Source organism: Cheilinus undulatus, linkage group 7, assembly GCF_018320785.1.
Source record: "Cheilinus undulatus linkage group 7, ASM1832078v1, whole genome shotgun sequence".
Lineage (NCBI taxonomy): Eukaryota > Metazoa > Chordata > Actinopteri > Labriformes > Labridae > Cheilinus > Cheilinus undulatus.
In genome coordinates, this window is record NC_054871.1 from 17,874,339 (window position 1) to 17,887,149 (window position 12,811).

A 12,811-nucleotide genomic window follows, 5' to 3' on the forward strand; every position below is an offset into this window, starting at 1 on the left:
AGCTCAATGGCATCTCTTTGTCCAGGCCTTTTCACTCCTGGTAATAAGCCTGGAGGCCACAGTTGGTTTTCAGGCCCATCCACAGCATGACCAGGGGCTCGTGGCTCCACCTGGACAGTACCCTAGGCCTTGCTTACTCGCCACATCCACCCCTTACTCCGCCCTAAAGGTGTAGACTTGTGATTTTTTTTCAACTGATTATTTCCCACATGCCCCTGGTAATATGTAAGGACATCAGGAGCACTTCTAGGGTTGTGCTAATCCTCCTTCACACTTGATGATGCCCTTAGACACTCACATCTGTGCCTTGCTTCAGATCAAATGAGTTAGCTAAGCTTGTCCAGCCATTCATGTCTTGCCTTAATTTAGACAGGACAGCTGAAGAGAGGGTGGAAATATGGGGGAAAACAACCTCATGACAAATGCGTCGGACTACAGCCTCTGTATATTGCAGCTGCTCTACTCACTGAGCTAAACCAGCACCCTTCATACATCTTTTTAATGAAATATTTCTCAAAATGTGCTATGTTCCTGGTAGCTAACTTCTTTACTTATTTCTTTACATGCAGCATTAACCCTTTATTGTCTTTAATTTTTTGAGCACATTCTTATCTATGATATGAATGGCAAAAATCTGACAAACTTATCCTCTCCCCATGACTACAGGTAGTTTCTATCAGGTTTCCACCCTTATGCAATGAAGTTGAGTTCCCTCCATTGGACAATAGGAGGCATCACCTGTATGGCTATGTAACAAAGTCAAAATACACCTCTGTAGTTCATTATTTATTGTTATAATTACACAAAATTACCTGGCATTTAACCGTTCTGTATCAGCAAGAGAGAAGCTCCTATATCCATGATGCACTGTTGTTGTTTGTAGCCCCTCCTTCTTTTGTTTTCTTCTTCGTTGGTTATTTGTATATATTCTTTTTGCCCCCTCCCCTCTCCCCTTTCGTTCGAATCCCTGTGGGAGAGGTGGATGAGTAACATAGCCTCACTGGCATATGTACATTAGCTACATAGTTAGCTTAGCTATGTTAGCTTTAACTAGGCTAACAAAGCTAAGCTAGCCACTATTTGTGCCTCTCCTAAAAAGGGTCTGTGCATAATCTTAATCCTGGATAAGACCTCTGATCTTTTTCTGTTTTTTTATAAAGTAATGTTTGTGATGTAGTTATTTATTTTATGAATTTAACTTGTTCATGAAGAAAATCAACAACAACAAAAAAAAACTTTAAAAACAGGAAAAATGTTGCCAGCAAATTACATCACTTCTGCAACAGTAGTGGTCTGCTACTTGTTGGTGTGTTATTTTAAGAATCGTCATTTTTGCTTAAGAAATACACTGATATTTTTATGAAACACTATTTGAAGTTACAAATAAACTATTAAAACAGAATTGAATAGTTGAGACTGGTATCATGAATAAATGCATTTTGAAGTGCAAATTTAAATCCATAAATCCTAGCATCCCCCCTCTACACTAATAGATGTTAGAGCTGGGACACCCCAGTCAAAAAGGTCTGGACACGCCACTACAACATATCCCACTAAAATGTCCTCTTTTAGCCTTAAATTTCCATTTTCTAGTGCTTTGATAAATCTCCTTTAAATTTTGCCCTATCCAGCTCACAACTGGGGAGGAGGCAGCGTGATTTGGGGCGGCTCCTCTCCTCCTCCCCCCTCCTCCCAGTCGACCCAGCAGCTGACTCCGTCCTCCGTCATTCCTCCTGCTTGTCCCTCACTTGTTGGATGCGTTCGTTTAAATTTCGGCGTCCTCGGTCTTCCTGATGCTTGTTTGCGCTTTTGGACTCCTGAGCAGACCATCGCTGTGCATGAAGGTGACAGCGTCTTTCCCGGCAACACGCGCGTAAAAGGCGCTTTCCCCTCTCTGAATCCTCGTCCTGTTCGCCCTTAAACCTGTTTGTTTGTGACCATGCTTCTTTTTCCTCGCATCTGTTTCCGCTGCCGTCCCTCTGACCTCTAGTCTGTGGTTCCTACAGCCGGAGGTGTTGGGTTCTCGTGGTGCTGCTGTGCGCTCTGGACTCTCCGGATCACCCTTGGAGAAGTTCCGCCGCAGTCCGTCCCATGCACCTCCTCTGCCTCTCTGCTCCTCTCTCCAGCTCGTCCTGCTCTTGCTGCGATAAGGATGCTTGTGGCTTTTCATGGTCAAACTCCTCTGGATTAAGATTGGGATGAATAAATGGACCATGTAAGAAGCTCAGGTATGTTCACGTTGAATTTTTGTTAGATTTAGGAGTAAAAATGCTCCCATGCTTCAGGCTCTGGTTTCAAATGTTACAGTGGATTGATGCTTATTGGTGTAGGAGCCCTCAATATTCAGTTTAAGAGGCAAAAATGTAAGCAATCCCATGAAATTCAGCCGTTAATTAAACGTGAAATATGCCTATAAGGCTGCCAAAGGGGGGAGAGAGTGAGTAGAACAGCTCAGTACGAGCTGGAGTCTTGGGGTTTTGCCATTTTGCTGCTGCTGTGATCTCTCACACTACCTCATCCTGGTCAGGCTTTCTTGCAGCTTTCACAAGCATTAAGTTGGAAAGCATCTAAAAGAAAAGACGGCTTGATCTCAGATTGAAAGATGATCAAAGCTAGGAAGTGACTGCATTAACAAGAGGCTTTGATCAGCTGTGTTTTAGTGATATTTAGACTGAGAGAGAGAAGAGCTGAAGGTCCTAAGTGGTTGTGGGATGAGCAAAGAACTCAGACTTCAGAGGTTTGAAAAGTTAACTTCTAATTAAATTCACCATTGTAACACTGAACACCTCTGAATAACGAGACAAAATCTAATAGAGGGTTGTTTTTAATTCTGGTTCAACATGCACAAAAAATAATTTAGCGCATGAGATTGTTTGATCACATTAAAGCGGAAGCTTGCAGTGTGTACTATAAAATGTCCTGTTGCCATTTGGTGGTTCTTTAACAAATGAATATTACCATATGATTATGTTCAGGCTGGGGGTGCCATCACGTGTAAAGTTTGGTTCATATCAGTCATCCTTAGACAAATGATAAACCACTTCCTGTTTTATGGCAAAACACCTCTGGATCAAGACAAAATTTAATGTAGGGTTGCTTTTACTTTCAGTTCAACATGCATAAAAAAATCTTTTCTCTGGCTGAGTTTTGAGGTGCATGTGTTTGATTGCAGTGAAGCAGCAGCTTGCAGAGTGGACTGTAAAATTACCCATTGTTATTAGGTGGCTCCAGAGGCTTAGCTAGGGATTTGGGGCCCCCAGAAAGAATATTACACAGGGTCTCCCTTAACCTAGCCAGCCAAGCAACAAATGTGGCATCATTTTTACAAATACCTATGCAGTTTAATGCATTTTTGAGCCATGATTTCCTCATTTATGAGCAATATTTTTGATGGTTCAAATAAATCTGCTTGCACTGGACTACACCATTTGGAAATCTTTAAGGGAGGAGCAGGGGCCCATCAGTATTTTATTGTATTCTATTTGAAACTAATTTAAGTCTGTTGACCAATTAATTTAGTCGCCTTTGATTCAATAGTGACACCAATTACTAAGGAAAAAATAAATAAAAACACAATTTCATTGCAGGCTTCTCAAGGGACCCTACCAACTGTGGGCCAGGTTAATCAGTACCCCCTCGTGCTTCACCCATGGATGGTTCTGTAATAATGAATGAATAATACCATGTGATGGCTGCGGATGCCATTGTACATTTAAAGTTTGGGTAATTTTTGAGCATCCACAGCCAAGTGATAAACCACTTCCTGTTTCATGGCGAAACATGCACATTTTGAGAACTTACTGCAGCTATCGCATTTAAAAATGTCACGAGTTTAGTGAAATCTGCACACAGTGGCTCTCGGTCACTCACCGGGCTTTGGCTTCAGTTGAAGGGTTCGGTGGGTCCGGTCCAAAAGCAGCTCTTTTTGCAGATTGAATGCCTCCTTTAACAAGACTGCTACAGCATCTGTGGTGCAGGAATCGTTGCCCTCTGGAACTCCGACTATCCTGACATTATTGCGCCGTAATCTGGACTCTAGATCCTCACATTTACTCTCAAGCGTAGTCACGTTAGCAACAAGGCCCTCTAAAGTAGATTTCATCTCGGCGATGTCATCGGTGCACCCGGAGAGTGCATGCTCCATTTCCCCCACAGTACCTTTCAGCGTCGCCATGTTAGCATCAGTAGCAGCTTTATCATGCGGCAGTTGTGTTTTCACAGCCTGCAGGTCGAGCTTGATAGACGATAAAGTATCGCCGAGAGTTTCCTGGTGTTCCTTTTTTCAAGATGTCAGCGATGTCTTTCCTCAGCGAAGTCAGCAAGTCGAGCCTGAGGGCGTCTATATCACGGCTAGCTTGGGTCAAGTTGGGCATAGCACCGGCAGGCGACACACCCGGGGACGAGGTCACGGCACGTAGACCAGGCCTTAGTTGTGTCTGAACAGCATTGCGGGTTTTCATGAACTTGTCAGCCATTTCAACACAGAGCAGTATTATATTTCTATACAGAAAGTGGAGCAGGCTAGGATAGGGCCAAGTATATCAACAAAATGCACTAGTGAAATGCAACTTTGATCGAAAACGGCAGGAGCTCCCGAACTCACGTCTCACTCCATTGAAAGCTCAGCCACGCCCCCCAAATGTCACGAGTTTAAAAAGTATTTATCATAAAGGTTTACTCTTGCTGTACAGCAAGTAAGTAAGTAAATAACCCTTGGGCAACTGCCTGTTGAGTTTAGAGTTCTGGTATGTGGAAATCAAAGAAGACAGCATTTTCTGATCTGCTGTAAAATGCAATAAAATGTAAAATATATGATTTATAAATGCAGCCCTTCCGACTAGAAGAGAGCAAATCTCTGGTCCCATCATTCAACAAAATATGACATCAGTCACCCAGCTATTCTTCATCCAAATGATTTATTTCTTCCTCCATTCTTCCTTCCATTTCTTTATCATCTTCTCTAGTGTGATATGTAGATTCTGCTCAAAGCCTCTTTTACGGCTTTGCCTGAGCACTTTAGCTTTATGTGTTGTTTGTATCTTTAGATTTGTCGTCTGTCTCTAATATTATACATTAAATCTTGAGACAATTAAATGAGACATTCTTCCCTCAGTGCGCTTTGTGCAGTGTATTGATCCCATGGCAGCTACAGCAGCAGGTGCTGTGCTGCTCTGACCCATTTCTCACAGAGGAAGCAGCAAAATACAGCTTGACTAAAGAACTGTTGAGCAGCCTTCTCTCACACACACATACACACACATGCACACGCTCCTTAATTCCTCCACCTCCAGTGGCTGAGATACAACGGGAAGTGGACTGATTTCCCAGAGGAGTCTGCAGTCAGGGCTGTCACAGCTAACATCGCAGCAACAGACAAATTATATTTAATATCCAGGTTGTGTAACAGTGGGCTGTGCCAACAGTTCAAAACACTAAAAGGAAATTACAACGAGCTGCTAGTCAGCGCTAGGATATTATGTATCAGCCTCACCGGCTGGGAAACTAAATATTTGATCGACTGTGGTTAATTTAGGAAACAGTTAGCAGAAGCAGCTTTATTAGCCCAGACAAATCCTCGTGGATCAGTGCTGGGAGACGGTTTCTTTTACCTTTTGTTATTTTGGCATTATTTGTTTTGGTTAAAGAAATATTTGGATTTTGCTCGTTGGAGAACCTTACACTAACACGCATTAAAGGATCTATTGGAGTGAGATCTGGGCTTTGACTCAACCATTCCAAAACATTCACCTTGTTGTCTTAAACCATTTCTGTGTACCTTTTGCTGTATGATTCGGATCATTGTCTTGCGGGAAAATAAATCTTCTCCACTGCCGTAGTTCCCCTGCAGACTGAATAAGATTGTTTCCGGGATTTTCCTATATTTTGCTGCATTTATCCTTCCAGGGCCGACTCCTGACAAGCATCCCCACAGTATGATGCTGCCACCACCGTGCTTCACAGTGAGGAGGTGTGTTTATGGTGATGTGTCTGCCAAACACTGCATCTTGTCTGATGGCCGAAAAGAACCATCTTGGTCTCATCAGACCAAAGAACTTTGTTCTACTTGACCATGGAGTCTCCCACATACCTTTTGGCAAACTCTAGTTGAGATTTCATATAAGCTTTCTTAGGCTTTGACTGGTGAAGGACCCAGGCAACAGTTAATGTATGCAGGGTCTCTCCCATCTCAGCTGTCAAAACATGTAACTCCTTCAGAGTAGTCATAGGTGTCTTGGTGGCCTCTCTCACTAGTCTCCTTCACTCACATGACTCAGTTTGTGAGGGCGGCCTGATCTACACATGAGCCATATTCCTTCATTTCTTGATGATGGATTTAACTTAACTCCAGGGATGTTCAGTAACTTTGATTTTTTTGTATCCGTCCCCTGACTTCTACCTTTCAATAACATTTTCTCTGAGTTGCTTGAGGTGTTCTTTTATCTTCATGGTGTAATGGTAGCCAAGAATACTGACCTTCCAAACACAAGTGTCTTTATACTACAATCACTTCAGTATTCTATCTTACATGATCTACTATTAGATGTTAAGAAACCATCTGATGTTGTAATTCATTGCTTTCATGTGATGTTACACACTCAGTGAAGTGCTGCTTGGTGGGAAAGAAAGGCTTCCTACTGCGGTAAGCTATGGAGAAGATGAAAGTCTAAGTTTCTCAGGTCACAATAAACGGTAGCAGCAACAGACTTTTTAAAATCATTTTTTAAAGATTTATTTTTGGGCTTTTTATGACCTTATTCATAGAGGAAAACAGTGGATAGAGCTGGAAACAGGGATAAGAGGTGGGGGGAGAGACATGTAGAAAATGAGCCGCAGGTCAGACTTGAACCCAGGCCGTCCACATACAGGGGCAACCTAACCGCAAAGCCATCTACACCACATTTTTAAATCGTGACTTAAAGTTCTGTGTAAACATGTCAGAATGATGAGCATTACAGCCCCAGACCACCGCAACTAGACAGTCTGGCTGCAGATGGCAGATCTCAGATAGCCCCACCCACCCCCACTCCCCTCGAAGACAACTACAGTGAGATCTGTCAGAACAGAAATACCATGCAAAAATTTTCAAAATTAAATTTGGATTGATTTTCAGCTTAGGTTTAGTTTAGCACGGTTGAGGTAAGAGTTAGGTTACTAAAAGTTAAAAGTCAAAAACCTGACCTACAAAACCTGAGTACAAGATGCTTAAGAAAGTCAAGTAAACAGTCTGTAAACAGAAAACAGTCATGGAAGACAAAAGCTTGTCCACCGTGAAATCACTAATGTAGCTAAGGCTAAAGCAAACAAAGCCACATTAGCTATGGAAGATTATGCTAACTTTATGAGCTAGACCCGCTTCAAAACACAAATGGTGGCTTGCTCTAGCTTCATCAGCTTTAGCCAAAGCTATCCTAGATAACATGGCTACGTAGCTAAATCTAAATTCTGAGGATATGTGAGCTACATAAACTATGCAGCTTGTGCAACTACATAAGTAACATAGCTGAAGCAAGCAAAGCTATGTTAGCTACATTGCTACATTTTTGAGCTAGACCCATTTCAGAATGTGAATGGTGGCTCACTTTAGATTTCTTAGCTTTAGCCAAAGCTATCATAGCTAAATTGTTACATTTGTGACCTAGACCGATTTCTGAAGTTTATATTTGTTAGATTTAGCTAAAGCTATCATAGCTACATTGTTAAATTTGTGACCTAGACCCACATGTCTGAAGCTAAAGCTATCATAGCTACATTGGTTTACCTCTTACATCTCAATATTGGTAATATAACCACGTGGTAACCACGTAGCTAGCGAAGCTCTATTAGCTTTATCTAAAGGTAACGAGGTAAAGCAAGCCACATAACTACTTCTAAAATGGATTTATAAATAATTTAATTCTTGATTAGACCTTTGACCTTTTTATGTTTAATTTATGAAATATTGCTCAGTTTGTAAGGTTTGTAATGTGGTTACTTCGTGAATATAGCTGCCAAACTTTGTTAAAGAATGAAGTTGAAGTTACACGTGTTTTTTGAAAACGTTGTATTAACAAATAACGTCCCTTCTGTACTGACCTTGAATTTTCCCTATGATTCTGCCCTTTACTTGAGGCAGCATTATAGGCCCAAATATGTTGAAAATGCATAAAAATGTCTTTACTTTTGTAGGCTTTAACTCTGGCAGTAGTTTAAGGAGAAGGATTCTTCACTACTACATATACCAGTATGATGACATCACCAAAGTGAAGTTTTTGCTGAAATTTTTGTTTTCAGCAGCTCATACAGTGTTGCGGTTACTGTGGAAGAGTCAAAAGCGACAAATCCTACAATTTAAATGGTTATCTCGGACTTCTGTGGTTTTCAGGTGATGTAAACATTCAATAAGATGGATAAATAAGATGCGAAGAGCTAAAGCTTCACATTGTGATCCATGGTAGCTGTCATTATTTGATGTTCTTTTTCTCACAGTGTCTCCATGTGACTGAAAGCTGTGAGTTGGAGCCCATGGTGTGTCTGTATCTGAAGGTTTTACCATCCTCATGTATAAATGTTCCTCCAGCATTTAAAGTATTTAAATCATGTTCAAGCAAATAAAAAATACATGAAAGAAACTAAAACTGAAGCGTAAGGCAGGCCAGCCCAGATTAATCAATGTAGTCTTACAAATGTTCTTTGAATTTTTTAAAGTGAATCAATCATGCATTAAATCCATGCAATATAAGGATGATTTAAGAAAGCTAGTGGGTTTACTCATGGTGATTCTGTAAAAAGAAGATCATCTGAACATCATAAATGACACAATATTGTCTGAGTCTTGTGGTCTGAAAATCTTAATTTTTAAAAGCTAAACTAGAAATGTTGTTAGTATAAAAAAGTCGTGAGAGTCCTCGTTGTTTGGGTGCAGACTCCTGTACTCACTCTACCTTTGGGTGTAAAGTCATGTCTTTTTCCTCCACTCTCTGTATTTTCTGGGACAGCTTGCATGAAAGAGTGTTTTAAGAAGTGAAAGCGGTGCACATACAGGAAGTGTGTGTTGGGTCGAGACCGGTGGTGGAGTCGGAGGGGAGGGGTCTCAAACTACCCCGGGAAAGTGTTTCAGTGTTCCAGGAGTGGTTGAGTGAATTATTTAAGAGCCCTCAAGGTTTTCCTATCTGCTGGATGAGTATTTCTTGCCATACAGTTGCGAGTCGGGCACGCTGTAGTTACACTTTAAAGGTGAGACGAGCTATGTCCAAACTGCTCTGCAGCATCAGCGGGACAGGAAAAGTTACTCTGGTGTCAGTCGCATCACCTCATCTTCAGGACAAGGGGCTGTAATAAAGTTATATTTAGAACAGGGTTGGATCTCTAGGAGAATGCAGATTTTCTAAGAGATTAAAAACACCTAATCAGTGTCTTTTATCCATGGATGTGTTTGACAAAGAATGAGATCAGTTTGTTCCAGTTAATGCAGAAATTCTCCCACTTTCAACTCAGGTAAACACAATTCTTGTAACATCAGTGTTTGTGGGCCTGAGCTTGGGAGATTTGACAACTATTAGGGTTCTTACAGCTTTAATCCACTGTGTGCTTGAAGTAAAGCCTAATTGTTGGAATTGTACTGAGAAACACTTGTACTGAAGGATTTGTTGTCATCTTGAGGTTGATACAACTAGAAAAGCATAGATGTTAGTGTAATTTAGCATTGATAGGTTTGTATACATTATTTGAATAGTATCATTTGCTAGAATGCAGTGACGAGACAATTTCTCTGCTATTTGGGAAAATGCTGATACATGTTTACTGTGGCCTCCTCTGTCAGATGGTTCAGAGGTCTAATCCAGGATTGAATTATGTATGGACCTCTTTCAGAAGTAGCTATGCAAACAGTGGCTCACTTAAACTAAATTAGCTTTAGCCAAAGCTACATTGTCAACATTCCTACGTAAGCCAATGTAGCTACCATAGCTTTAGCAACATGAGCTAAATGTAGCTACAGCTAATGTAACCAACTTAGCTATGTAGGTAATGTCACTACATAGGTATAGCTCATAGCTCTGCTAGTTGGTTATCTTAGGCAGCTAACAGAGCATTCTTAGCTTTAATTCATTTATGTTAGCTACATTAGAGTGTTTACATGGAGGACAAGCTTTATCCCCTAAGCAGACTGTTTACCCGACTTTATTACATTTTTTGTCATCAGGTTTTACAAGTTAGGTCTTTGTCTTTTAACCAACCCTTGCCTTAACCTTTACTCTTACCAGACGTTTAATCCTATTTTATTTTGAAAGGTTCAGCATGTATTTCCATCCTGACAGACGTGGCATCTCACAGTAGTGGTCTGCAAGAGGATGCATCTGTCCTGCAGCGTTATTGAGGCATTGTGACCCAAATTTCTGAAAATATTCAAGTGTTGTGGTTTGCCCCTGTGAAAGAACAAAACATATAACTGAACATAGATACAGGACAAAACAACCATGTTTTAAAAGCACATTATTACAGTCCTAGGAGGACATGCTTATGTATTTTTTTATTTTACTCAGTTCCTGTAATAATGTAGAATTTGGATGTTTTTTAAAGAGATTTTTGGAAGTCAATAAATTATGTTGTTATAACTAATTTTGTTGTTTTAGAGATAATGAGGCTAATAAGTCGAGATCTTGGAAAAACAACCAAAATTTACTTATCACTTTAATGGTTTAATTGGTCTGTATCTACTTAGGGTTTTCATACAGTATAGATACCTTGCCACAATTTTTTTAAGCTCACGATTGTGTTCAAACCGATTAGCACTGTTGCCTCATAGCAAGAAGGTTCCTGGTTTGAATCCTGGTCAGGTGTGGCCTTTCTGTGCAAAGTTAGCATGTTTTCACTATGCATGAGTGAGTTCTATTCATTTACTCTGGCTTCGTCTCACAGACCAAAAACATGCTTATGCTCAAAAACATGTGACTTTAAATTGCCCGTAGGTGTGAGCGTGAGCATGCCTGGTTATTTGACTCTACATGTCAGCCCTGTGATCGACTGGTGACCAGTCCAGGTTGTACTTCGTTGTTCGACCAGTGGCAGCTGGGATAGGCTCCAGTCCCCTGAGACCCTGAAGAAGTCAGACAGAGTAAATAATGGATGGATGGGCAATCGTGACTGACTACAGCTCTGTGATCCAAGCTTGGGTCCCAACCCAATACTTGAAAACCACTGCACTATATTACTTGATATTTGTCAGTAGCTGACGATGAAATAAGCCCTGATTTTCTGCAGGTTGTTTATATATGGGAAAAACAACTAGTATTTTTTACACCCTCCATCCTGCTGGAGCAGTAGATACCCCTCTTGTTTTAAAGATGTAACTTTCCCATTGCCTAACTGAAAAAAGATGGCTGCTTGCCCTGAAAATAATAACACCATCAATGTCCACTTGGCTTGGAGTCAAGGGGAAGGTTAAACATTTTTTCTGTTTCTTTTTAACAGATTTATAAGTTTGTAGCAGACAAAGCTATGGATGTTGTGAGTCTAATAGGTGTATTTCAGTCACACTGCAGTAATGCAGTTTCTGTCCTTTCCAGTTATATTTTTTTTCTTATCCAGACAATGTGATATTAGAGGAGTCTCCAGATATCATCAGGTTTAATTCTTTTAACTCCAACATTTAATTATCTCATGTTTTGCATGTATTCCCCTGCAGGCTTTTAATTAGCAGCATGTTACTCTTTGTTTTCAGCTGTTTTGGTGGCTGAGATCACAGCTCATGACTCCCACTGTGTCATTGTGTTAGTGTGAGTGTGGGTGTTGTGTGTGTGAGTGCAGCTCTGAAGAGCAGCCAGCCTGGGTGAGGAAGAGTCCAGGCAGAGGAAGGCTAGTTGGCAGAGCCGCTGGCCGCTGGAAGAGAAACGCTGTTATCTGCTAACGTAGCTCTACGGCTGCTGGCTGCTGTGTCTGTGGTGACTCATCAAAATCACACGCACACACTTACTGTGACACTTCCACACATAATCAGACTGACAAACATACGCTCTCACAAAATACTGACAAAACACTCTCCGACGTTTACACAGTTAGATACCCGCTCTGAGATGCAGACGGAGACGCTGCCAAAGGCTCGCACAGACATGAAAGCACACACTAAACACACACTCTGTCTCTGTATAAACATCAGCAGAATACTCACGTTTGTAAGAGGAAATGTGGATCAGTTTATAGCCTGATCTGTTCTCACACCTGCAATAGCCAGGGCCGGAGGCATTATGGTTTTTGGTTCCCATCTGTCCACCTGTTCATCCACATCCAGAATTCTTTCAGAGATTTTCTTCAGACATTGCACTGATTTCCTCGCTGACACAATGATGAACTTATTAGATATTTGAGGTCAAAGATCTTTGGACCACCCTGCTAATGATCACAATATTTCAAGACCTCTATAAGGGATTTTCTTTGATCTTTGCACAAATATCAACTCTCACTCAAGGATGATCTGATTAGATTATGAAGGTCAAAGGTCAAGGTCATTGGGCCTTATGACTTCATGTGACACAAGCATCACCGACAAAATAAGCTAGATTAAATAGATTCTTATTGTATGTGCATTAATGATTTTCATAATTAGGGATACACAATAATAATCAGTACAAAAAAATAGCGACCAATATTGCATGTATTTTATAGAATTTTATGTTACTGATAATAGATTAAATATTAATTGATAAAATCTATTAACCCTCTGATACCAACATTGTGGTATACGACAAGAAGAGACCCATGTTACAAAGAGTTAATCTGAGCCACTTACGTTTTTCCCTCTGAAAGCTCTTTGTTTTGCCGTTCCAGTGATGCAATC

The 12,811-nt window shown here is 40.8% G+C and overlaps 1 protein-coding gene across 1 annotated transcript in view; it reads left to right on the top strand.

Moving 5' to 3' along the window:
• Positions 1-2,105: 2,105 nt before the first annotated feature.
• fam163ab (family with sequence similarity 163 member Ab) overlaps positions 2,106-12,811 on the top strand; it is a 36,652-nt gene continuing 25,946 nt past the window's right edge. Inside the window, exon 1 of the mRNA XM_041791723.1 lies at positions 2,106-2,228. The gene's annotated coding sequence lies outside the window, so the exon portion shown is untranslated. The remainder of the gene's footprint in view (positions 2,229-12,811) is intronic.